Below are 26,794 nucleotides of genomic sequence, written 5' to 3'. Positions count from 1 at the left end.
CTGTGCACTATCAATCACTCATAGAAAAGATAAACACTATTTTATTATATAGTATTTTCTACACAATACACTAACCCACCACTTAAATATTCCTGAATAGTTTTGTCATGCCACTTCTTCCGTTTCTTCCCATTTCTCAACCAGTTCTCCTTTTCATAATCTTAGAAAATATTACAAAGACAAATTCAGCTAAATGGACTCAGCTTCAGTCTTTGGGAAACTCTTCATGCTTCATATTGTGCAATTTTGTGTCTTAAAAATGATGCAATGGTTCTCTAAGGTACAAGAGGTGGCTGCAAGGTCATTGAACTCAAAAACCATGGAAACTTTTTTGTGATGCAGCATCATTTTCTTCCCTTATGCAGCTGCTTGGATTAATTTTAAAGTATCAAATGTGATATCACTTCATCTGTTGCATAACATATATTCCAGCATTCTTCCAGAAATTAAAAAAAAGGCATACGATATGAAAGACTAAATAGAAAATAGATGATTCATGTAGAGAAAATGTCAGAGCTTTAATTTTCTTCTTGCTGGAAGAAAGAGGAAAACGAAGATCCTATCAAACATAATTTTAATGATCTATGAATTAAGTTATCCTCTTTTCTTTTAAAGCAAATACTATCAGGCAAAAATATGGCTTAGAACTCATTATTATAAACAGACATTTTTCTAATTCTGTCATATTCATTCCTACATGGTTTATTCTTTTAATTTTAATTTATTTAAAATCCTTTTTTTATTAGGCAGCTATTTGTAGCTGTGACCAAAACAACTTAAAGTAGAAAATGTTTATTTTGGGCTCACAGTTTCAGAGTTTCAGTCCATGGTTTGCTGACTCCATTGCTCTGGGCTTGAACTGAAGCAGAACATCGTGGCAGAAGGATGGTAAGGAAAGCTGTCAGCTCATGGCAGCTGGGAAGCAAAGAGAAAGAAAGTGGCCAGGGGTAGATAAACCCTTCCAGGGCATGTCCCTAGTGACCTCCTTTTTCCAACTATGGCCATCTTCCTGTAGTCCATTCAACTACTAATGGATTAATTATCTGATGAAGTCAAAGCACTAGTCATTGCCTAAAAGCTCAATTTCTGAAATTTTTCTTATGCAGGACCATGCTTCTAGGACATACCTTTTGGGGACATTGTAGTTTCAAACCATAGCACTTCTATGCATTTATAGGACACAATGTAGTATCTTGAAATATGTAGACATTGTGAAATGATTATATCAAACTGGTTAACATATATATATCACCTCACATATTTATCACTTTTTGTAGTGAGAGCATTCTAAATCTACTATTTGGCAATGTGAAAATGTAACAGCTACATCAACTTCTGTCAATACTGACCTTACTGTGTTTGTCCACCTTTCCTGCCATTCTCCTCTTGGTCTATAACCTCACCATGTATAAACTGATGGAGGGGTTCTCTGCTTGTCATGCAATTGACAACATGAACCTAATTGTTTTCTTATGCCATTTTTGCTAAGGTGCTTCATTCTCTTCTATAGCAGAGTGTGAAAATGATTGTGATCATCATTGCCACAGAAGATAGAGCTTCAGTTTGTCCAAAAGATTTGCTTTAGAAGAATTTGGAAACACATTAGGGTATTGAAGGTATCAGGGGATATACTCCATATCCCAGACCAAATGGGACCTTTATGGAAATAAGATGAATAATGGGATTTTCTTTCTTTGACTGGGGCCTTTGGGAGGATAAATCCCAAAGTTATAATTAATGCCCTTCAAACAGCTGTCCTGGTTAGAATGGTGTGATGTTTGCAGAATAAAACTCTTCACAGAAATACCTTCATTATATTGTTGTGGTCTTCCTGAGAGGACAGTAAATTTATCACTAAGCAGCATGGAAAAGGATGCTGTGAGTTATATCAACAATAAAGGAAACATGTTGTCCTGAATCATCTGACTTATTCCCTCAGTTGTCCATGAGGCAAATACTCAAGTTGATAAGACAATCTGTTAGAAGTAGTGAAGGATTAGGTGCAATGAAACTGAAAAACTGGAAAATGCAAAGATTAAACTTCATATAGAAGTAGAAGCATGCAGAGCTCTCCTACAATACGTGTACTTTACTGATTTTCTTTTACATTGACTTCCAAACTGGCTTCAAATACAGCTCAGTAATAGAGTGCTTGCCTAGCATTTGCAGGTCCATGCATTCCATTCCCAGAACTGCAAGGAGAAAAATATCAATTCCATGTTTATCTTTTCAGATGTTTAGTAAGAAATCCAAATATAATTTAAACCTTTTATATATTGTATTCTGTTTCAATTGATTAAAAGTGCTGATATATTTATAGGGTCAAATGTGATGCTGTGATGTATTTATTATGGTTTAGACGTGGTGTTCCCCAAAGGCTCATGTGTGAGACAATTATGCAGGTACAGGGCAGAAATGATTGGGCTATAAAAGTCTTAACCCAATCACTGAATTGATCCCATGATAGGAATTAACTGAGTGGTAATTGAAGTGGTAGAGTGTGGCTAGAGGAATTGGGAATTGGGGCATGAATTTGGGGTATATATTTTGTATGTGGAAAGTGGTGACTCTGTCTCTGCTTCCTGATGATGTGAGCTACTTCCCTCTGCCATACTCTTCTGTCCTGATGTTCTGCCCCACCTCGAGCCCCAAGGAATGGAGCCAACCTTCTATGGACTAAGACCTCTGAAAGACTGAGCCCTCAAATAAATTCTTCCTCCTCTACAGTTGTGCTAGTCAGGTCATTTAGTCACAGCAGCAAAATGCTGACTAAAGCACATACACATGATGTGGAATGATTAAACCAAATTAATTAACATATTCATTTCCTCACATAATATTTCTTGTGGTGAAATATTTTTTAAAAAATAACATTAGCAGGCTGGGGCTGTAGCTAAGTGGCATAGAGCTTGCTTAGCAAATGTGAGGCACTGGGTTGGATCCGTAACACCATATACAAATAAAATAAAGGCATTCTGTCCATCTACAACTACAAAAAAAATTTAAAAATAATCTCATAAGCAATTTTGAAATGTAAATATTCTTAAATGTAGTCACCATGCAATGCATTAGATCTCTTGAATTTATTCTCCATAACTTAACTTTGCTTCTTTTGGAAAAACATATTTCTTTTTAATTACGCTTCCTCCAACCCCAGATTGTGTTAATAATCATTTCACTTTCAACTGCTATGAATCTGATTCTTTTAGATTTTACATATCATACAGAGATATCATACAGCATTTGTCTTTCTGTTTCTGGCTAATTTCCTTGAGCATAATGTCCTCCAGGTCCATTAATGTCATCAAAAATATAAGAATTTTCTTCTTTCCTTCAACCTGAATAGTGCTCCATTGTATAAATACACCTTATCTTTTATTCATTCATTTGTTAACAGATATTTGTGTTCCTTCCATACCTCCATTATTCTGAAATGATGTAATGAACATGAGAATACATATATCTGCAGTGAATTCTTATATTTTGGTGTTACCTAGATACTCATTTTCAATATAAATTGGACTTTCTCATATTAGAAGTAGGACTGAGTCACCTTTAACAGTTTTTAGTTTCTGCCTTCTCCATGTTCCCTAAAGTAGTTGATGGAGATACCTGCCTATACAGCTGCCTCCTGAGAACAACTTTTTTTTAATGGGAGAACTAGATACAATCTAGTTGACTTACCCTACTGCTTGGCATGGACAGTATAGATATGTTGCAGAGAGCACCTCAAATACACAGAATGGACCTCCTAGACTCATGCCAGCTTGCCCTAAACCCACCAAGTAAAATTCCCTGAACTCCAATACTCTAAGACTTTAATCCTCAGTTATGTTGCATTCTCTACATTCTCTCTCTCTCTTTCTCTCAACCTTCCTCCTTCTTGTCACCCACCCCCAACCACTGGTTGAACATTCATGTACATGAGGGCTCTTTCACTTTATATTAGATCTGGCTGGGAGGTATGTCAGCCTCCTTTCTGTTGGATCTTTAAAACGTTTGTTAATCATGAGTTTTGTTTTGCTATCCTTGGTGTCTGTCTCACTTGACTAGCACACTGAAACCTAACCTCTTTTTTGGTCAACATTCCACTTAAGTGGCCATGTTGACAGAGACAAACTGGACACAGGTCAGAGAAGAACTACAAGATGTTTGTAAGCATAAAAAGGCTTCTAGTGAGTGGGAACACTTGACCAACCATAAGATAATTAGACATCAGACTGATTCAAGGATAAAGAAATATCTTATGGAAGCCACATTATCAACATTCACAACCACATCAATTGGAGCCCATTAAGGGAGTGCTAGTGTTTATAACCACTGACTAGAGATTCATGAAGACTGGAAGAAAACCTGACAGTATCTTTTTTGACATACTCATTTTCATTTCTTTAGATAGAGAAGAGAAATTTCTGGATCACAACTTAGAGGAGGGAGAGCTCATTTGAGGGTTCACTCTTTCAGAGGTCTCAATCCATAGACAAATGGCTCCATTCCTCAGGACTCCAGGTGAGACAGGAACAACATGGCAGAAGAATGTGGTAAAGGGAAGTGGCTTATGTGGTGATTAGGACACATAGAAAGAGATCTCCACTTTACAGATACAAATATATACCCCAAAGCCATGACCCAATTCCCTCCTCCAGCCACACCCTACCACTTCAGATACCACTCAGTTAATCCCTATCAAGGGATTAATTCACTGATTGAGTTCAGACTCTCAGAACCCAATCATTTCTGCTCTGTACCTTGTATTATCTCACACATGAGTTTTGGGGAACATCTCACATCCAAACCATAGCATATAGCAATTCTATTTTTATCTTGTGAGGAAATGGCATCATATTTTCAATAATACTTATATGTATTACACTCAGAGTAAGTGTATATAGGATTCCTTTCTCCACATTTTTTGTTTGTTTGTTTTGGTACCAGGGATTGAATCCAGGTGTGCTTAATCACTGAACCACATCCCCATATATATATATATATATATATATATATATATATATATATACACACACACACACACACACACACACACACACATACACACACAGAGAGAGAGAGGGTCTAGATTTTATATATATAAAATATATATAAAATCTAGAGACAGGGTCTCACTAAGTGCTGAGGGCACCTCTAAGTAGCAGAGGCTGGCTTTGTACTTGTGATCCTCCTGCCTCAGCCTTCAGAGCGATTAGGATTACAGGCATGTGTCCCCATGACCAGGCTTCCTTCACATTCTTAACAACACTTGTCTATTGTTTTCTTTTTGTGTGTGTGTGTGTGTGTGTGTGTGTGTGTGTGTGAGATAATAGGCATTCTGAGATGTGAGGTGATATCTCCTTGTGTTTTTAATTTATAATTCCTGAAAGATCAATGATGTTGAATATTTTATGATGTCCTCTTTTGAGAAATGTTTTTAAGGAATTTATGTTTATTTAATATTAAATATTAAATGTTTATTTAAATCCTTTGCCTGATTTTAATCAGATTATTTTATTGCTAATTGAATAATTGGTATTCCTCATATGTTTTGAATTAACAGTCTCAGATATTTTCAAATGTTTTCTGCTAATCCACGGGTAGTCTCTTCATTCTGTTGTATCTTTTGTCTCATTGAATCTCTGGAATTCAGTAGTCCTGATAGAAGCCTTAGCATTCCTGACTGGAGTAGGTCTTTGATAAGTCTGCTCTTCAGAAAAAAACTAACCAAGAGTTTTTTTCTCCTTATCTTCCACTTTTGTAGTTAATTTTCTATATTACATGCAATTTTGTTTAAAAGGTCTTTTAATTTATCCACTAAACCCTGACTAAAACTTATATTTTTTATTGGAAAAGATTAAAAGGAATATATTCCCAAGAATAGAAATCCAAGATGATTTATCTGCACCAATTGAGACTTGAGAATTACATTATTGTGCAAATATAGAAAACAAAATAAAAACTCTCATGAACCTCATTTTTCTCCTATTATTTTTGTTCCATTTTATAGCAAAATTATTATTCTCTATGATTAATATATTAGTTATCTCTATTTTTACAGTAATAATTCTCTTTATGAAAGTGTTCTCTATAACTGGTAAACTAATACCATTAATAATTTATCTCCACCATCCATTTAAACAACTCTTATCAAGTTCATTATTAATGTCCATGTTTGTAAATGCAGTGGACAATTTGCAATCCTTTGAATTGCTCCTTTCCCTTCTAACTGAATAGTTCCTCCTTCAGAAATGTCAGAGATTTTGTAACTGGATGTTGTTTTTTTTTCACCTGGAATTGTCTTCCCATAACATTTCCATGATACAAAAATAAGAGAGGGATTATATTTAAGTGTGTCCAATCTCCAACTTGTTAGAAAGTTTTGTGGATTTCTCCATAATGTTTTCAAAAAAGTTCTGGTAGTGTTAGTGGTAACTGTTTTTTATAGAATTTGTAAATGATATTTTAAAAATATTTTATAAGGGCTGGGGATGTGGCTCAAGCGGTAGCGCGCTCGCCTGGCATGCGTGCGGCCCGGGTTCGATCCTCAGCACCACATACCAACAAAGATGTTGTGTCCGCCGAGAACTAAAAAATAAATAAATAAATATTAAAAAAAATATTTTATAAGTGTTTGCTTATAGTGTAAAGAAATAAACTTGATTTTTATGTTATTGTTTTGACATCTAGTAAACTGTCCAAAAATCTCAATTCTATATAGAATGTATATAAAAATCATTTGGAGATTTTTAAACATAGAAAATCATTGTATATGAATAAAGTGTGTTGCGTGTTTTCAATCTTTATAGATTGTTATTCCTTAATGTACTAATTAAGTAGTGAAGATTTTTAAGGTATTATTGAATAGAAGTATTAAAGGCAGGTATATTTGACCATTTTCTGATCTTTTAAATCATTGTTTTAAAGATTTCACTATGGGGCTGGGATTGTGGCTCAGTGGTAGAGTGCTTGCCTAGCATGGGCGGGACCCGGGTTCGATCCTCATCACCACATAAAAATAAAGGCATTGTGTTGTGTCCATCTACACCTAAAAAATATTTTTTTAAAAAAGATTTCACCATTAAATATAATGTTCATCTTCATTCCTTCTACTCAGCATAAGGTCCAAAATGTAGGAAGTAGGATTATAGATATTGGTAGTTTTTTTTTTTTTTTTCTGTGTGTGTGTATGTGTATATAGTGGTGAGGCGTATGGATGCCAAGTGATATTGAAACTGCACTTTTAAGATGAAACTAAATTCCCACAGCTACTGGCAGGAAGCTGTTGACAGGGCAGGCAAGACAGAAGTTTGTCCATTTCTTCTGAATGGTGTAGTCTGCATAAGGTGGTAGGCTTCTGCAGCCAAAAAGTGTTGTAGCTCTTAATGTCAAGCTATGCTCTCCAGGGTTGCAACAAACCCAAGCAACTCACTATCCATTTCTTCTTCTTTTCAGGTTATGGTCTTGTGGACCCAAGGAATGAAATCCACAGACCAAGATATGTAACTATAACAGTAGGATTTTTTTCTAAGAACAGAATCAAAACATTTAGAGTGCAAGAAAGGACCTGATAGCAGGTTTTCACTCTCCAAGTGTGCTAGTCCAGCGGTTTATTTAGCACTTGTGTCACTGCTGTTGGACCAAACTTATATTAATTAGGGGTTGAAAAAGTACCCATGTTATTGGTTCAAACATATGATAAATAGCGTTTTGAAAAGTACTAATGCTATTGGTCAATCTTGAGTCCCAACTTCTTTGGGGACAAGTGCATGAGGTACTGCATACATGGCATACATTAAGGGTGTCTGAGTGGTAAATCACTCCCCTCATGCTGGGTGCATGAGTGGCAAACCACTTACCCCATAGGCACAGCCCTGGGCATGAGGCCATATGTTGCAGTCCCTGTGCTTGTTCCACAGCCTGCTCCTTGATTGGTTGCTGCAAGGAGAGTTAGCAAGAAACTGTATTGGTGGCTGTCTTTAATCTGCTTAGCTACTGCCTGAGTATATATACATGGAAACTGAGCAATAAAATAAGACAAGCTTCCTGCTTGGTCTCAGGAGGTCTTGATTAGCAACTCCACAGCCACACTCTCTTCTACTCTCTTCTGCAGGCCTCCTCGATGAATGAGATAGAGTCCATGCACACTTCCATTTAGGTCTGCTCCATTTCCTTTTTTTCATTCTAGGTCAGGAAGAAGGAAATTGAGTTTCGCTGATGGGGCAACAGTACTGTGTAGAACACAGTACTGTTAAGAAGCAGGAGGCTTCAGAAGCATGCTTCCATATCATGCCCACGTATGGTGGTGGAAGGATGACAAGTCAGTGGCCCTTGGCTTGCCTGTGTGCTGGCTTTCAGAACCCGGGGCCTACCTGCTTGTATGGTGGGCTCCACATGACCAGGCTCATGCTTGCGACCCACATTCCAACCCAGCCAGCTGCTACTCCTACTCTATGGCTCCACTGCTGCTTCTCATCAAGGACCAGTGGGCTCACTGCACAGCCATGTCACTATTCAGATATAATATTAATAATATTAGAGTGTGCATTGTAACAAGATTTTTGACTATCATGAACATTAGAGTTTGAGAAGGAATGCTAAAATGGGTTTTGGAACTATACTTTACCCTGTAATTTATCCTTATGTATACCTTTTGTTAAATTCTTACTTATTCCTTTCATTTATTTTGCCATAAATGCATGTAAAGTGTATTCAACAATTTTTATATCAAATAAAGAGAAGGGTTTTTTGTATGTTTGTTCTACATATATGAATGTGGTGAATATCATTGACTTGTGTTGTTTAACTAATAATGAATTATTGGAATAAACTCAAAATTGTCATAATGTATTATCATTTTGTGTATTTTGCTAATGTTTTAGTTAGCTTTTTCATTGCTATGCCCCAAATGCTTGACAAGAATAAAAGTAAAGAAGGAATAGTTTAGTCTGGCTCATAATTTCAGAGGTTCGGTCTATGGTAGGCCAACTCCAGTTGAAGAGTATGGAGAGGAAGACAGCTCAGAGCATGGCCACCAGGAAGCAGAGAGAGCTCTACTTACCAGGGGCAAAATATAACCCTCAAAGTCTCACTCTCCTTGACCTGCATCCTCCAACCACACCCTACCTGCCTATAGTTAAAACCCAGTTAATCCATCAATAGATTGATTCACTGATTAGGTGAATCAATCTCTTTAATCAGTTTCACTTCTAGAAATTCTTGAATTGTTTCATATATGAGCTTTGAGAGGATACCTCATATCTAAACCATAAAAGCTAGATTCAATAATTACTTCTTAATGATACAGTATTCCTCCTTCTATTATCATTAGATCCACTTTTTATTTCTTATTTCTAACTTCTACATATGTGGGAAAATATTTGACACTTGATTTTCTTCATCATTACAGAAAGAGGATTGAGGGGACAAAATGTAGGGTGGGTAAGGGGAGGAACAGTGAATTGAAATTGACCAAGTTATATGCATTTTTAAATATATTTTTATTAGTTGTGGATGGACCTTTATTTTATTTATTTATATGTGGTGCTAAGAATAGAACTCAGTGCCTCACACATGCTAGGCAAGTGGTCTACCTCTAAGCCACAACCCCAGCCTAGTTATGTGTATAATCCATCAAAATTAATAATCCTCAAAACCCTGGCTTCAATTCCTAGTACCAAAAATAAATAAATAAATAAATAAATAAATAAATAAATAAAATTAATAATCCCACATTTATGTATGATTATAATGCATAAATAAATAAATAAATAAAAGACCAGGAAAATAGAGGAAGAGGATCAAGGAGGAAGAGAAAGAGAGAGAAAAGGAAAATACTGGAGAATAAAATGAAGCAAATTATGTTATATTTACTTCAGTGAATCCCACTGTTATGTATACTTATAATGCACCAATAAAATAATGCTTTAATAAACAATTTTAAACAATTTTAGGGAGTACAAGAGGAAAGGAAAGTGTTAAAATTTTAAAAATTTAAAGGTATAGTTTTATTTCATTGAAACATAGAATATACATATATAGTATAGGATATGCTACTTAAGAATTTGTGTACATTATGGAATGCCTATGTCAAATGAATTAATTTACTCATCATCTTATCATTTTTTGAAAATGTTTTGAGAACACACAATTTTGTCTTTTATATAAGTTCAGGCAATACCTTCCTGAATAGGACTTCTAAAACTCAGTATGTAATACCAAGAATTAATAAGTAAAAATAACACCAAATTCAAAAGTTTCTGCACAGCAAAGGAAGGAATAGCATGAGAAGCAAGCCTATGTAGTGGGAGAAAATCTTTACCAGTTAATTTTCCAGCAGAGGATTAATATCCAGAATTATTAAGAACTCAAAAAAATCTTAGACCAAGCAGGCATGGTGGCACATGCCTGTAACCCAATAGCTCAGGAGACTGAGGCAGGAGGATCACGAGTTCAAAGTCAGCCTCAGCAATGGTAAGGTGCTAAGTAATTAAGTGAGACCCTGTCTCTAAATAAAATACAAAATAGGGTTAGGGACATGGCTCACTGTTTGAGTGACCCTGAGTTCAATCCCCATATCCCCATACTCTGGGAAACAAACAAACAAACAAAAAAAAAAAAAACAACAATTAAAAAAATAAAACACCCCATTCACACCATAAAACAAATGACCAAATCAGTAAATTGGTAAATGAACATTTTAAAAGAAGAAGAAAAAATTGACAATAAATAAATAAATCATTCTCAACATCTTTAGCTATCAGGGAAATACAAATTAAAAATACATTGTGAGGCTCTGGGCCGCTCTCCCTTCCTGAGTGAGCCTTGAGCCCCAGCATGCTGGTTTAATAAACTCCCTCCTGCCAATTGCATGAAGCCAGTCTCTTGTGTGGTCTCTTCCTCGGATGCTTCGCCGGACCCTTACAGTACATGCTACCCACGTGCCCTCCCACCGATCTGTACCTCCAGCTCCTGACCTTTTCATTTTGTTTCAAGGGTCTTCCCAAATGGCTGAAGCTGGCCTCAAGATTGTGATCCTCTAAAAAGATGGCGGTGGGAAGTGAGTAAGCTGCTCCATGCTCCGCGCCGCAGCGTATGTTGCCGTGTCTTAAAAGATTAAGTAAAGATCATTAAAGGAGATCTGTCAACAAAGACTCAGCACCGTGTCAAGAAAGGGGCCTAGGTGGAGTGAATCTGCCACGACTCCAGCCAAGGCGGAGTGAGTCCATCACGACTTCAGCACAAGCAGTAAGGCTGCAGCCCCCGAGCTGCCCGGCTCCCTCGGCCCCTTCTCCTTCTCCTCTCCGCCTTTCCACTTTGCTTCTCCCCCGCTGTCTCTCCTCCCATGCTCAGTCCCTAAATCTAGATCTCAATTTATTTCCCCCACCCCGCCCGCTCTTCCCCCACGTGGGCCCCGAGGCGCTGCCTCCCCTCCCCCAGCCCGCACCCCCTCCCCGGGGGTCCCGAAGGCCACAACTGGGCCACCACTGTGCCACCACCGCCGCCGCCGCTGCTGCCGCCGCCGCTTCCCACAGAGCACCATAGAGCAGACTCTTCACTACGCGAGTGAGCTGCCGAGTTAAATGGAACAGCTGATAAGATGAGTGACAATTTAAAATCTAAGTGATGCAACATGGCAGCGGACTCGGAGAGATCAAGTCTCTAACCCCTTCAGCTGCGCGAGCATAGGGAGAAGTAAACTGTCAAAATACTGTTCGCTCAGGACCACTAGGCACTGTTGAGCTGAAGAGTATCCCAGGCGAACAGTCTGCCTCTCTCAGAACACACCGAGCCCGGATTGGGCTGCATTCTAGTTCTGGTTCGCCTGCTTCAGCACTAATGTTCCCGCTGAAATAACTAGTCGGCCCACCTGAACTCACAGAGGTAAAAGCCAACTGAGCACGATAGTCAGACCCAGGGTATCCCTCTGCTGACAACAGAGGTCCCTTGCACCAGCTACCAGGGGAGTTGCTACCTGAGGGCAAACAAATTCACTGGGGGTCCTCAGCCCCAAGCCCTACAAACTTAGGGTCTCAGGGAGGCAAACAGAAAGGGTGTGCCCAGGCATCCATGGAAACAGGGCTCACAGGAGCAGCAGACCCGGCGTGTAGCCAGTATTGTGGTGAGCGTCACAGGTGAGCAGGGCGTGGCTTGAGGAACCACAAGAGAAGGCCCTAGGCACTCAGGATTGGAGACGCGCACAGTCTGGGAAGAAGAGCTGAGGAACAGTGATTGGTTCCCACCCATCAAGAAGAGAAGCCTGGCCCAGTTCCCACCTACTGGAAGAGAAGTTAATTGAGCTCTATGACTGCATTTATTATTATTTTTTTTAATGATTATTATTGGTATTTTTTTTAAATTTTATTTTCACTTTTTGTTGTTGATGTTGTTGTTGTTCTTCAACTTTCTTATTAATGGTTTCAATTTTTTTTAATTCTTTTTATTCTATTATTATTACTATTATTTTTTAAACTTTAATTTCCATTTGTATATTATCATTATAATTTTTTTTGGTTTTAAATTTTTATTTTTTTCATTTTTTCTTTCTTTCTTTTCAGTTTTTTCTTTTGTCTTTTCATTTCTTTTCAATTTTCTTATTCCCCCTTTCTTGAATTCTACCTGCCTACATTCACTCTCTTTAGTGACTTCTTCCCTTCCGTTCTAATACCTCTCCTCCCAAGCATCAAATAAATTTATAAGAGTAAACAGTAACTCAGCAGTCAAACAGAACAAGAAGTATCATGAGCATAAAAAAGCAAGGAAGAAAAGGAGTACAAACAATGAAGGACAGCCTAAATATTCAGGAGGACCTGGAGTCATCAGAAAAATGGCCATATAAAGAACTCAAGGAACACCTTAGACAGATGGAAAGGAACCTTAAAGATCACATTGAAAATGAATTACATAAACAGATAAAAGAAGAAGTTAAGAATCTTTATTAGGAGATAGAGATTGTAAAAAAAATCAAACAATAATTCTAGAAATGAAGGAAACGATAAACCAAATTAAAAACTCAATCGAGAGTATCACTAACAGAGTGGAGCAAGTAGAAGCCAGAACATCAGATAATGAAGACAAAATATATCATCTTGAAAAGAGTCTAGCCAACTCAGATAGGCTGGTAAAAAATCACGAGAAAAACATCCAAGAGATTTGGTATAACTTAAAAAAAACCAAACTTACGAGTCATTGGGTTAGAAGAAGGCACAGAGATTCATGCCAAGGGAATGAGTAACTTGCTGAAAGAAATAATTACAGAAAACTTTCCAGAAATAAAAAAGGAAACAGATATACAAATTGTAGATGCATACAGGACACCGAGCACACAAAATCACAGTAGACCAATGCCAAGACACATTGTTATGAAGATATCCAATATACAGAACAAAGAAAAAATATTAAAAGCTACAAGAGAAAAGAGGCAGATTACATTTAGGGGTAAACCAATAAGGTTAACAACGGATTTTTCATCACAGATGCTGTAAGCGAGAAGATCCTGGAACAACGTATTTCAAACACTGAAAGACAATGGATGCCAACCAAGAATTCTGTATCCAGCAAAATTAAGCTTCAGATACGACAACGAAATAAAAATCTTTCATGATAAACAAAAGCTAAAAGAATTTGTAGCCAGAAAACCAGCATTGCAAAGCGTCTTGAGCAAAACTCTACACGAGGAAGAAATGAAAAACAATAACCAAAACCATCAGCGGGAAGTGCCTCGGTAAAGACAGAGGACGGGGGGAAAGCTAATCATGGAGAAACAAACTAAATTAGGAAAAAAAAAAGAGATAAATAATCAAACATGGCAGGAAGTACAAACCATATATCAATAGTAACTCTAAATGTTAATGGCTTAAACTCTCCAATAAAGCAACAAATCCAACAAGATGCTGCCTCCAGGAGACACATCTGATTGGAAAAGACATACACAGGCTCAAGGTAAAAGGTTGGGAAAAAATATACCACGCACACGGTCCTCGTAAGCAAGCAGGGGTGGCCATTCTCATATCGAATAAAATCGACTTCAAAACTAAGTTAATCAAAAGGGATAAGGAAGGACATTATATACTGTTAAAAGGAACCATTCACCAACAAGACATAACAATTATCAATATTTTTGCACCAAATAATGGCGCTGTGACGTTCATAAAACAAACTCTCCTCAAGTTCAAGAATCAAATAGACCACAACACAATAATCATGGGTGACTTCAACACACCTCTCTCACCATTGGACAGATCCTCCAAACAAAAGTTGAATAAAGAAACTATTGACCTCAATATCACAATCAATAACCTAGACTTAACTGACATATATAGAATATATCAACCATCATCAAGTGGATATACTTTTTTCTCAGCAGCACATGGATCCTTCTCAAAAATAGACCATATATTATGCCATATGGCAACTCTCAGTAAATATAAAGGGGTGGAGATAATACCATGCACTTTATAAGATCATAATTGAATGAAACTGGAAATCAATGATAAAAGAAGGAAGGAAGAATCCTACATCACATGGACAATGAACAATACATTACTGAATGATCAATGGGTTACAGAAGACATAAAGGAGGAAATCAAAAAATTCTTAGAGATAAATGAAAATACAGACACAACATATCGGAATCTATGGGACACAATGAAAGCAGTTTTAAGAGGGAAATTCATCGCCTGGAGGTCATTCCTCAAAAAAAGGAAAAACCAACAAATAAATGAGCTCACACTTCATCTCAAAGCCCTAGAAAAGGAGGAGCAAAACAACAGCAAATGTAGCAGAAGGCAAGAATTAATTAAAATCAGAGCAGAAATCAATGAAATTGAAACAAAAGAAACTATTGAAAAAATTAACAAAACAAAAAGTTGGTTCTTTGAAAAAATAAATAAGATCGACAGACCTTTAGCCATGCTAACAAAGAGAAGAAGAGAGAGAACTCAAATTACTAACATACGGGATGAAAAAGGCAATATTACAACAGATGCTACAGAAATACAGAAGACAATTAGAAATTATTTTGAAAATCTATATTCCAATAAAATAGAAGATAGTGAAGACATCGATAAATTCCTTAAGTCATATGATTTGCCCAGACTGAGTCAGGAGGATACTCACAACTTAAACAGACCAATATCAATAGATGAAATAGAAGAAGCAATCAAAAGACTTCCAACCAAGAAAAGCCCAGGACCGGATGGGTATACAGCGGAGTTTTACAAAACCTTTAAAGAAGAATTAATACCAATACTTTTCAAGTTATTTCAGGAAATAGAAAAAGAGGGAGCTCTGCCAAATTAATTCTATGAGGCCAAGATCACCCTGATTCCAATAAGGAAGATCACTACAACATTGATTTTTCTCTAGGAAAATAACTGATACAATATTAAATTCTAAGCATAAGTTGTAATCTCTAAATGTTTTTATTTTAATTCTCCAATTTAGATAATAATTATAATTATTTAATAAAAGCTCAGTTGGTAGAGTATAATGGAGGCTTAGTTAGAGTTGAGTTCCAGAAATTGGTATTATTTTGTTGCTTCCTGTGACTTTTTTTCCCATTCCTTTCATTTTCATGAGTTGTCATGAAAACTATGCATTCCAATGGTAAAAACACACATCAATGGTGTGAAATACAATAATCACAGAGAGGTTGTGATATATGTAATAGGGTGTAATTACTAAGATGCTAGAATAACTTGTTCATTCTTATCTTATGAAGATTAGTGGTAGACATAATGCTAAAAAGAATTAAGGAAATTAGATGGACAAATACAAAATAATCACATTTTTTACTTCAGTATTACATGGTCATTTATAAACTTATTGATTAAACATATGAACTAGTTTAAGTAGGTCAATTTTAAGAAATATTTATTTATTATTTACACTGATCATCAAAGTGATCTTGGTTCTGTTTTCTAGATATAAAATGAAGAATGACACTTGCCCATGGAGAGATATGATTGAGGTTATAGGTGAAGAAAAATTAGAAAAGTTTGAATTATTTCCAGTTACAAAAAATAATACAAAATATTAAACTTTATTCCCTTAGTAAATATTAAAACTTTGAAAGCACAGTATTGTCCAATGAAATCAACAAAGGATCATTGGAGAAATTGTTGTTGTGTAAACTAATCAATATAATCAATAAGTCATAGACATAATGTAAGATAACATATATAAGCAACAGTAAGACATAAGTTCATAGATAAGTTCATCAGGAGTAAGCCTAAGTAATAGTAATAAAATAATATAACTTTAAGAGATAGGATTTAAGTCACGGGAAAAATACATGAAACAGTAAAAGTTGATAAGTCAATATGCCAGAATAGTTATAGATAAATATAGGCTGACAGGTTAATAAAGATATAGACAAGATTAAATCAATATAGTTGTGAACAATTGTATTAGCTTGATCATGTAGGTATAAGGCTTAGAGATATCAGTAGTAAAATGATGAGTAAATGAGATAACAGCAAGCATCAAATAAGTTACTAGTCCTGGGATAGCAGGTAACGGAGTCACTGTGGCTATAAAAACAGAAAGTGTGGCCATAGGACACCATCTTAGCTGTTCTAGACTCCATCTTAGTTTTTCTGTTACTGCTCCTGTGAAGAAGGAACTGCATGATTCATTTCTGAGAAACAGAAATGAAAGCTTCCTTTTGTTTTTTTAATGTTTTTCTGTACTTTGTACCCCACAGAATATACCCAATTCAGGATATGGTCGTGGTCATGGTGAGCTACATCCTGGGTTTGAGTACATTTATGGGTCTACATGACTTTCAAATAGATTATCACCCCAGCTCAGCTGAAACTCAGAATATGACACTTGCTCTGACAGAGATGTGGTTAAGCTAACTGCTTTTGTTAGCTTACTTAACTTGCTTGCTTGCTAACTGGAAAATTCCAGTCTTACTTAGATCCCACTAGTTACTGTTTTAACTTCTGTGATTGGCTTGTTTACATGACACTAACCAATCCACTGAGTTTTGGGTTTTGTCCTTATATTCCCAAGACACAGGCCAAGAAGCTGCTGTTCTCCCTCAGAGCATCAGTCTCTATGGATGGGTGACAGTGCCTGGCCAGGTAAATAAAGCTCTCTTTTGTTTGAATTCAGTGTTTTCTAAGGCGGCTCCCCCTGACAAAATACATGCTATGTGTCCTTAGGAGACAAATTTCGATGTATGCAGTTGGGGAGAAATAAGGAATGTCATGCACTTCTGCTCTTTTCAATGCTTTATTCACTTAAAATACTCAATACAATTTTACTCTATAGGTTTTTAATCAAGAAAACAAACATCCTTAATGCTAGGCACTGCAATAGACATAATCAATTCACAGAAAATAATTCTAGATTAATTAATTCACAGCAAACAATTCTAGATTAATCCTAAGCACTAAGAACACACTTAATCATGACAGGATAATGACAGACATTCCCTCTGCATGCTGAATTCAAAAGTCTTAAGCCTTAGACTTTAGGTCCAGAAGACACACACTCACTCACACCATGGTGATCAGTTCTGGAACCAAGACAGGCTTCTACTGGTGTGGAGTGGATGATCAGTTGAGGAACGGGTCATAGGGAGAAGTTGCAACTCTCACCAAGGTCCAGATGAAGCAGTAGAGTTTGAGAGCAGTGAGGATCATGCAAAGGATCAGGAAAATGATGATAATTGATGGGATGTCAGCCCAGGTCCTCACCAGGCCCTCCAACTCAAGTCCATCCTTGTTTTGGCTGGCTAAATCCCTGTTCATTAGCTCTATTATTTATACTAAATTTGAGGTCTTTTGACCCCCCTTTCAATCCTTATCAGCTACCAGGACTTCTCCATGACATCATTTACCCTGGGGTCAGAAACATCTGGTCTGGTGGTCTCTACCCTGAACTTCTGGCCTTCCCTCTTATCAGGCCAGGACAGCTTGCCAGAGGCTTCACTCAGTTTATGAGGATGAGGGGAAGTGACTTGTCTGAGGCCATACTGGAGGGCTCTGTGGGTGTGCCTACTGAAACTGCAGGTTTCAAACTGGAGTTTTTAAAATAGAGTTGCTTAAGTTCAGGCCTAAGGCCATCCTCATACTATGTCTGGGGTAAACAATATACAAAAGAAGACTATTTTAGTTGTTAGGACAAAGGACGATCACATGATGAAGACAGGAGATGGGGAAGCAAAGCTCTGATCAGTAAGCTTTTCTTTATTCAGTATTTAGTGGTGGAGTCAAATGATGGAACCTGGTGGGGCTCATTTTACAGGCAGAATTGGCGGCAGGCTGAAACCAGTGTCTGGGTTATGTAGGCTTCCTTTATGGTGGGACAAGAATGTGAATAGGGAATTCACTGGGGCTTATTTTATTGGGGTGAGGTGATCCATTAGGGCAGGCCAGTTAGATAGAGTTACTTTTGTGTTTCTTAGGTCTGGCTGAGGCCTGAGATTTTAAATGTCAAAAGCTTAGGGGAAATGTCCTTGAACTTAACTTCCATATCCTTCAGTAGTTGTACCAGATATGCCAGAAAAACAAATGGATGAGGGCATGTCCAAGGGACAAAGCAGCTGGAACAATTTGGGCTTCAAATCAAATGGCATGCATTGAATTATAATGCAAATTATAAAACAAATATTCCTGAATCTATATTCATATGAATAAATAATCAAATCAATAAGCAAATTAAGGGAAAGAGAAATTTTCCTTGTAGATAAATAAATACTCCCCTTCTGAGAGGCAAAACTTAATCTCTCTTCTTCTACAGTGTCTTTGAAGGAATACAGTACTGAGACATAAAAATTGTAAATGTAAGTATATACTGAGAACAGTACCTTCATCAAGTAATTAATTTTTGCACAACTATCAATGAAGCCATCTAGGTACTGTGCACCCACTACAGTGAAGGGATGAGAAGGGCACTTACCCTCTGCTTTCTTCTCCTCCACATCCTTATTCCCTACTCTCATCATTAGGAAGGACACTCAAATAACAACTAAGAACCATTCTACAAAATACCTGGCCAGTATTCTTCAAATACTCAGGGTGAAACTGATGAAAAATGGAAAATTAGAGGAAGGGGATGTTAGGTCAGCAGGCTTCCCTTCCCCGTCTTCTCTCATGGGGGCTGGCTGTGGACAAGGACTTTCTAAGTGGCCGAGGATACCCAAAATGGCCCATCAGAAGCTGATATGGCAACTGGACCCCAACCACCATGACTGCCATGGTTCCTGCTGGGGGAAGCAATTGCCCTGTCAGTTCAATCAGCCTTGACCAACCCATGGTAGACATGATATGCCTAAACTCAGCTGGGCCAACTTACCATTAGTAGCTGCAACTTAAATGGCCTTGGCCCTCCTACCTCCAGTTTCCCTTATTAGCATTATTCTTGCCTCCCTCACCCTTTCATGGAGGACTGGTGAACCTCAACTGAGAGCACCCCCCCCAATAAACCTTTTGATGCCTCATTCTAGTTCTATGGCTCCTGATCTCATGTGCCCCTTTCTGCTTTACAGGGTGCACTCTCTAATTGCTGCTCAGCTCAAGATTCAGCAGGAGTATTGCTTCTCAGCAAGGTGGGTACCTAGGGATTTCACTAAAATGCAATATTAGTAAAATAATCACAGAGATACAGAACTTCAAAATTTTAATCATAAGAAATAATACATTAGAGACACATCAGCTTGATTGGTGTTATCACCCGCAGAATCATCAGCCCACAACAGAGGTTAGGGGTAGATAGAAAGAGATGAGTGAATAAAATGGCTTGGAATACGATGAGGAATAGAGTGGGAGGTTGATCATAACTGACACAGAGAAGGTGGGACAAGTTGATCATTAAAAATTCATTAGGCCTGGCACGGGGGGTGGGAGGGCATGCCTGTAATCCCAGTGGTGTGAGGGGCTGAGGCAGGAGGATCATGAGTTCAAAGCAAGCCTCAGCAATGGTGAGGCACTAAGCAACTCAGTGAGATCCTGTCTCTAAATAAAATACAAAATAGGGCTGTGAATGTGCCTCATAAGTTGAATGTCCCTCAGATCAATCCCAAGAACCAATAATAATAACAGCAATAATAATAATAATAATAATAATAATAATAACAACAACAACAACAATAATGTGGTCAGGTTGGTGGCAGTGACTTAGGAACAAAGCACCAAGCAGCCTGAATGCAGGAAAGAAACATCAATCAGGCACCCATGGAAATTTCTGTAAATCAGCGGGATCTCCTGGCTACTGCCTGTCAATCAACAGGGTCTCCTGGCCAATCCTGGAGTTCAGCCAGCTCCCCTGACCAACTCCAGCAGGACAAAGGACTCTAAAAACACCTTTTCCTGTCCCAAGCCTTTGCTTTCCTGCAGTGAGCCCCATAAAATTCCAGTAAGGTCAAGCCCTTCCCCCCCAACCCCCCCACCTTTTCTCCTCAGACCCTCTTCCTGTCCACTCTGTCAGTCTGATAGAGTTCCACCCAGGAGTAAGTCTCTTGTTCCAAGGTCCTTTTTAAATCTGCTTTTGGTGGCCACCCACTGCCTGATCTCACAAATAATTGATCAGAATCTCTGGCTGATGAGTGGAGAGTTGCTGTGGCTATCATCTGCAAGTGGCCCCATAGCGGTTTGCAGAGGCAAGAGTTTGGGAGATCATAAAGGCATTGCCAGCCTAACCCAGCACTTCTCTTATTTGGGGCCCAATGTATGCTTGGACTAGTACAACTAAAACAGGTGCAGAGGATTGTGCCCAGGTGTAAGGATGGCCTTAGCCTAAGCAAGTCCATTTTAAAATAAAACTGTGGTCCCCACCAGGCAAGCCTACAGAGAGCCCTTCAATATTGTTATCAGGCATAGCCTGATAAATTAAGTCACCTTCCACAACCCTTATAAAACTCAGAGTGAAGTCACTGTCATTTGCCTTTACTCTGATAGGAGTCAAAGATGAGAGATCAGGCTGGAAACCACCAAACCATATGTCTTTGTTGGGAGCTGCTGCATAGAAGCTGAGTACACTTAGCCTTGAGCAATGGAATTGTGGATACTGGCTTCTACTGCACCTGTAAGCAGGTGGATCCCATCTCTGCTGAGCATAGGAAGGAAGCTTTGGAAGTGGGTGTCACCCAATGAGACTGGGCTACACCCCCATAAAACCCAATCCCTTGGCTCTTTGGGGTTGAACTTTCTTGAATGTCTTTCTCCCCAATAAATAAAGAATTTTCAACTGTCTCACTCTTTCTCCAATGGACCCTTAAGGTCAAGAGCCTTCCCTGATTTCTATAAGCAAAAGGTATTTCTGTGTGTTATATGCTTCTTTTGCCGTTTTCTTAAGTTATTGGTGCAGCCAGCTCTTGTAAACCCAGCTCAGGTTGCCAGCCTGGCTAGACCATCTTTTTACTCTAAAGGTATTTTTGTGACAAACTTGTCCATTGTGTTGTGTTACCCTGATTTCTGCAATGTGGCTGATCAACCTTTTCTTATCTTTTATTTGAAACATCAAAATCTCTGAGTCTTTCAATGTCACTGACTGTCCAGTATTAAATTACAATGAATTCCCTCAGTCATCCAATTTTTTGAGAAGGAGAATTTCCTCCCATTCAATTCAGATACATGGAGCACCTGGAAAGTACTCTCTTCTGTGTTTCACCATCTTATCCCTTCTAGCAGTTATAAATTATTTAATTAATAATACAAAATCACTGAGTACATATTTGCTAAACAAATATAGCAAAGCTTTTTTCAAGAAGCAAAATCATTCACATAATTTAAGTTGATGAAATTTTAAGATTCAACCATCTCTGACAGCATAGAGTTGATTATGTAAAATACATAGTTTAGCTGGGTTGTCCACATAGGGTTGGGACAACTCACAGAGTGATGAAATGTTTATCAAGTGACATTTCTGGATTGTGACAACTCACAGAGTGATGAAATGTTTATCAAGTGACATTTCTGGAAAGTCTATCAATGAATTATCATCATTCCATTTTTATAATGTCTAAATAGAGCTAATACAATTATATTGAAATTTATAGTTTAGCCTCTTTTTTTGCTACTTTACAAAGTCACTATTTCAGTATGAACCAGCCAAATGGAATTATTTTAATGTATTTTCAAGAACAGTGTGACCATAGTGGTGCATATTAGCCAAGTATTATTCTTGCCTAATGTGATAATAAATAACATAATGAATATGATAGATTTTGCAAAAGGAACCTATAACCTGAAATTTAGGATATGAATGAGATATAAGAGAAACCTTTATAATCCTCCCATTATTATAACTTCATTTTATATCTAAATTTGTTTATTTTGAGTTGAAAATGCCCTTCACCAGGTCGTTTAATATCCGCTTTACTTCCTTATTCCTCAGGGTGTAGATGAACGGTTTGGCTGTAGGAGTCATCACTCCATAGAAGAGGGCCATGAACTTGGGCTGGTCTTTGTAATGGATGAGGGGGGCTGAAGGTACATGCTGATGGATGGACAATAAAATAAGAGAATCACAACGAGATGAGAGGAACATGTCCTGATGGCCTTTTTCTTTCCTTCAGAAGATTTAATGTTAAGTACAGCATGTGCAATACTAGCATCGGAGGCAAGAACTAAGGAGGAACAGCTAACATAAAAATACACACCATGAATTCATTAACTTCTTTTTCACCACAGGCAGTCTTTAACAGAACTGGGATCTCACACACAAAGTGATCCAGTTTATTCATGCCGCACAGTGGCAACTGCAGTGTAGTTGTGACCTCTGAGATAGCATAGGTGATACCACCCAACCACACAATGGATGCTAATAGAAGGCAAACACGTTGGTTCATGATGAGAGTGTAGTGCAGAGGTCTGCAGATGGCCACATAGCGATCAAAAGACATGAGAGCCAAGAGAAGACATTCTGTACTCCACATTATACTGAAGAAATAGAGCTGAACTACACACCCAATATAGCTAATGGTCTTAGAGCTTCTCAGGTTTAACAGCATCTGAGGCACAATGCTTGTGGTTAAACATATGTCCAAAAAGGAGGCATTGGTGAGGAAGAAATACATGGGACTGTTGAGACTGGAATCTAACTTGGACACCAGAATGATGGACATGTTTCCCATCAGGGCCGTGGGATATGTTATCAGAAGGATAACAAATAGAGGAAGCTCTGTCCAAGGACGGTCAGCTAAGCCTAGTAGAATGAACTTGTCAGGGTGGCTTTCATTAATTAGCCCCATACTCTTCAACTTATTTCACATATGGTAGAGATGTACCAAACAATTTAGAATTATGGGAAGAGAAAAACCACAACAATCCATTTGTTTGTACTCATAGATTATAGTACACATTAATTTAGTTTTGAAATAACACAAAGAATTCAGACCAGGTCATCTAATTTTCCTTCATTAATACAAAATATTAAAAGTATTTGTCAACAAGTAACCCAAGCATTCTGAAGCTGAATTTCTTCTCCTGTGTTACAAGTTTGGTAATAGCTATCTTGTTTTTCTCTGGTGAGGCCTGAATGATAAATAGAAGTGACTGTATTTTAGAAACTTCAAAGTAATGATTTCAAATTTTACAGAATAAAAATCAATTGAGTAGTTTAATATAAAATTTGTTGTTTCCTATCTTCAGGTGTCTGACAAAAGTAGATAAATTCAAGTAATTCTATGATTTCATGTTAAGGATCATTGTTGCAGAGCATTAGAAAATGACAAGAATCACAAAAATATTTAGGTAGCCTGAGTAGAAGACTAAGGAAGAAGAAACCTGGAGATATGTGTACCATCAAGATAGATTAGTCCAGGGTTAGGAACATAGGTCTATATTTAGGACTTACCTACCTCATGCTAGACCCTGGAATAAACCCCTGTCTCCCCTAAATAAATCAATAGGGAGGGAGGGAGGGAGGGAAAGAGAGAGAGAGAGAGAGAGAGAGAGAGAGAGAGAGAGAGAGAGAGAGAGAGAGAGAAAGGGAGGGAGGGAAAAAAGAATGAAAAAAAAGAAGAAAGGAAGAAAAAAGAAAGACAAAGAGAAAAGATGGAAGGAGGAAGAAAAGGGAAAGGAGTTTTTCTAATTAGTTTAATAATTATGTATTCTCTATTGGGATTGAGAAAAGATTAGATTTAAACAAATAATTCTTAGGTATTTGAAATTGAGCAGGAAATTTAAAAACATTCAACATCAATTTTCTCATATTGAAAAGCTATCAATGACTGCTTTTATAAATCCAACAAGTTAAGCTAAAAAGACAGGTTTCTTCATACTTTTGGATTTGTTTTTGCACTTACATGTTTCTTTGCAAAACTCATCCAAGTTCTGGGCATTTCATATATCATGTTAAATTTTAGTTAATTTATCCATTTTAGTGGGGTTTCTTTATGAATTGAAATTATTATCCTCTTTTAGGAAAAAGAATTTTGATAGTTATCAGTCACCCTTTTACTATATATAAATATAGGTACATTTTTTAAGACCAGGTAACTTCTGTAGGAGATATGCCAACTCAGACCCAGAGACATTCAAATCCTGGAATCATTTTTTTTTTCACTTTTAGGACATATTTCTTTGGTTTCCAGCTAAAAGGATCATAGAAACAAAATTAATGCCCTAAGGAAAACATTATTTTGAGATATAAAAATTATTTTTTATATATTTGTTCTTTGTGAAGTATGTTTCATAGAAACCACATCTCATGTAACTTGAGGAACATTCAGATGTCAGCAACTTCACTAGATTTGTGTGATTGGGGACTTTTTTCATATTAAGTGTATTTTTTTTGATGACCCCAAAGCTCTGAGTTTCGCATTTCCCTGGAGATCACTATGACTTAATCTTGCATTGTATATAAACTTTATAATCCTATTCTGCTGAGAGCCATAGCTCAGTAAGAATGACACATGGCAATTTCCTTGTCAGCCTACCCCCATGTTGCTTAGAGGAAGGACTCTCCATTGTGGAAATGGGCTTGTCTTGGACCCAGGTCATTTGCAGTGACATTGCGTGAGAAAGGTGACCCTGCTCAAGGACCAGGGTGGATCCGGGCTTAGGGAGGATCCTGCTGGATTAGGGTGGGTCCAGGTTTAGGGTGTATCCTGCTGGGAATAGGGAGCATCCCGCTCCTTGGGTTTAGGGAGGTTCCAGGTTTAAGGTGTACCCTGCTGGGAATAGGGAGTATCCTGCTGCCTCAGGCGCTTGCTCCTCGAGTTCCCATTCTCGCGGGATTCAGAGAGTATTTTGGGATGCAGAGCCCAGTGGAGGGGTGGATTTCCCCAGGACGTGCGTGTAGATTTCCAGTGGATTTTTCCCCAGAACGTGCCTGTAGAGTGCCAGTGTGAGTTCGGGAATAAAGAATTGCTGTTTAAATCTACAAGGCTATGAGGGGCTCGTGATTTTGTGCCCAGCCAGACTTCGGCAGTATTCTTATATTTATCATGCTCACCATATTATTCTCATTACATTTTATTACTTTAAACTCTTAGTTTCCATGATATATACATAATGGAGTATTACTCAGCACTAAAAAATGACAAAATCATGGCATTTGCAGGGAAATGGATGGCATTAGAGCAGATTATGCTAAGTGAAGCTAGCCAATCCCTAAAAAACAAATGGCAAATGTCTTCTTTGCTATAAGGAGAGCAACTAAGAACAGAGAAGGGAGGAAGAGCATGAGAAAATGATTAACATTAAACAGGGATGAGAGGTGTGAGGGAAAGGGAGAGAGAAGGGAAATTGCATGGAAATGGAAGGAGACGCTCATTGTTATACAAAATGACATATAAGAGGATGTGAGGGGAAAGGGGAAAAAACAAGGGAGAGAAAGGAATTACATTAGATGGGGTAGAGAGAGAAGATGGTAAGGGAGGGGAGGGGGGATAGTAGAAGATAGGAAAGGTAGCAGAATACAACAGTCACTAGTATGGCAATATGCAAAAATGTGGATGTGTAACCAATGTGATTCTGCAATCTTTATACAGGATATAAATGGGAGTTCATAACCCACTTGAATCAAATGTATGAAATATGATATGTCAAGCGCTTAGTAATGTTTTGAACAACCAATAAAAAAAAGATTTTTCAAATTCCAAACCTTAACCTAAACTACTTTGTTCTAAAAACAACATCGAATAAGTTGAATAGCAGGGACAAATGTAGAGTTTTCCTTTGACCTTCTGTTCTTTCCCTATATATCACCACTAGTTTTGATGCCTGTTTGGAGATCAGGAACAGATCCTCCTTCACCTGGTGTTGAATATTAACACCTGAAAACAACAAAGCTAGTGTAGAAAGCAAATTTTATTTAAGAGGGACAGAAGTGCAGACTTCTCTGGAGAGAAGAGTGGTCCAGAGCTAGGTGCCCATGGGAGTGGGTGTGTCTTGTTCTTTTCTAGACCACCCAAATTTCCCCACATTCTGTTTCTTCTCCATGTACATGCCTAAAGGCAACAAGGAGCAACACAGGTGATAATAGATTGGGTTGGAAAGTGAGATCACCAGAAATGTTAACAACCCATGGAGTGAGAAAGTATGATTTCAGAAGTTAGTTGATAGTAATCCAGCAATAACCAGCCATCCTCCTCTCTTGACCCCTGTCATTCATTATCTATACTCATTGTCAGGTCTTCTACTCCTTGCCTTCTTTTGTTGAGGAATGTGACATTTTCTGTCCCCTCAGGCCAGGCAGGGCTACAGATAGACTGTTTTTTTTTCCAAAGATAGCAATGGGGGATTCAGTATGGGATGGTGGTCATTTTATAGAAATTATTCTCTTATCTTTGTGTTTCTACTGTCTTCATTTGTCCCATTAGAGTATCAAATGACTATGTGTTTTTACA

At 37.8% G+C, this 26,794-nt stretch overlaps 1 pseudogene across 1 annotated transcript; it reads right to left on the bottom strand.

The window, feature by feature from the left end:
- Window positions 1-22,269: 22,269 nt before the first annotated feature.
- Window positions 22,270-23,191, bottom strand: LOC308649344 (olfactory receptor 2B6-like; annotated as a pseudogene). The gene has a single exon. The product of its transcript is annotated as an olfactory receptor 2B6-like (transcript).
- Between the last annotated feature and the right edge of the window lie 3,603 nt (window positions 23,192-26,794).

This window comes from Spermophilus citellus, assembly GCF_964194105.1.
Source record: "Spermophilus citellus genome assembly, chromosome: 5".
In the NCBI taxonomy this organism is placed as follows: Eukaryota; Metazoa; Chordata; class Mammalia; order Rodentia; family Sciuridae; genus Spermophilus; species Spermophilus citellus.
This window is presented reverse-complemented; position numbering and strand designations above follow the sequence as displayed.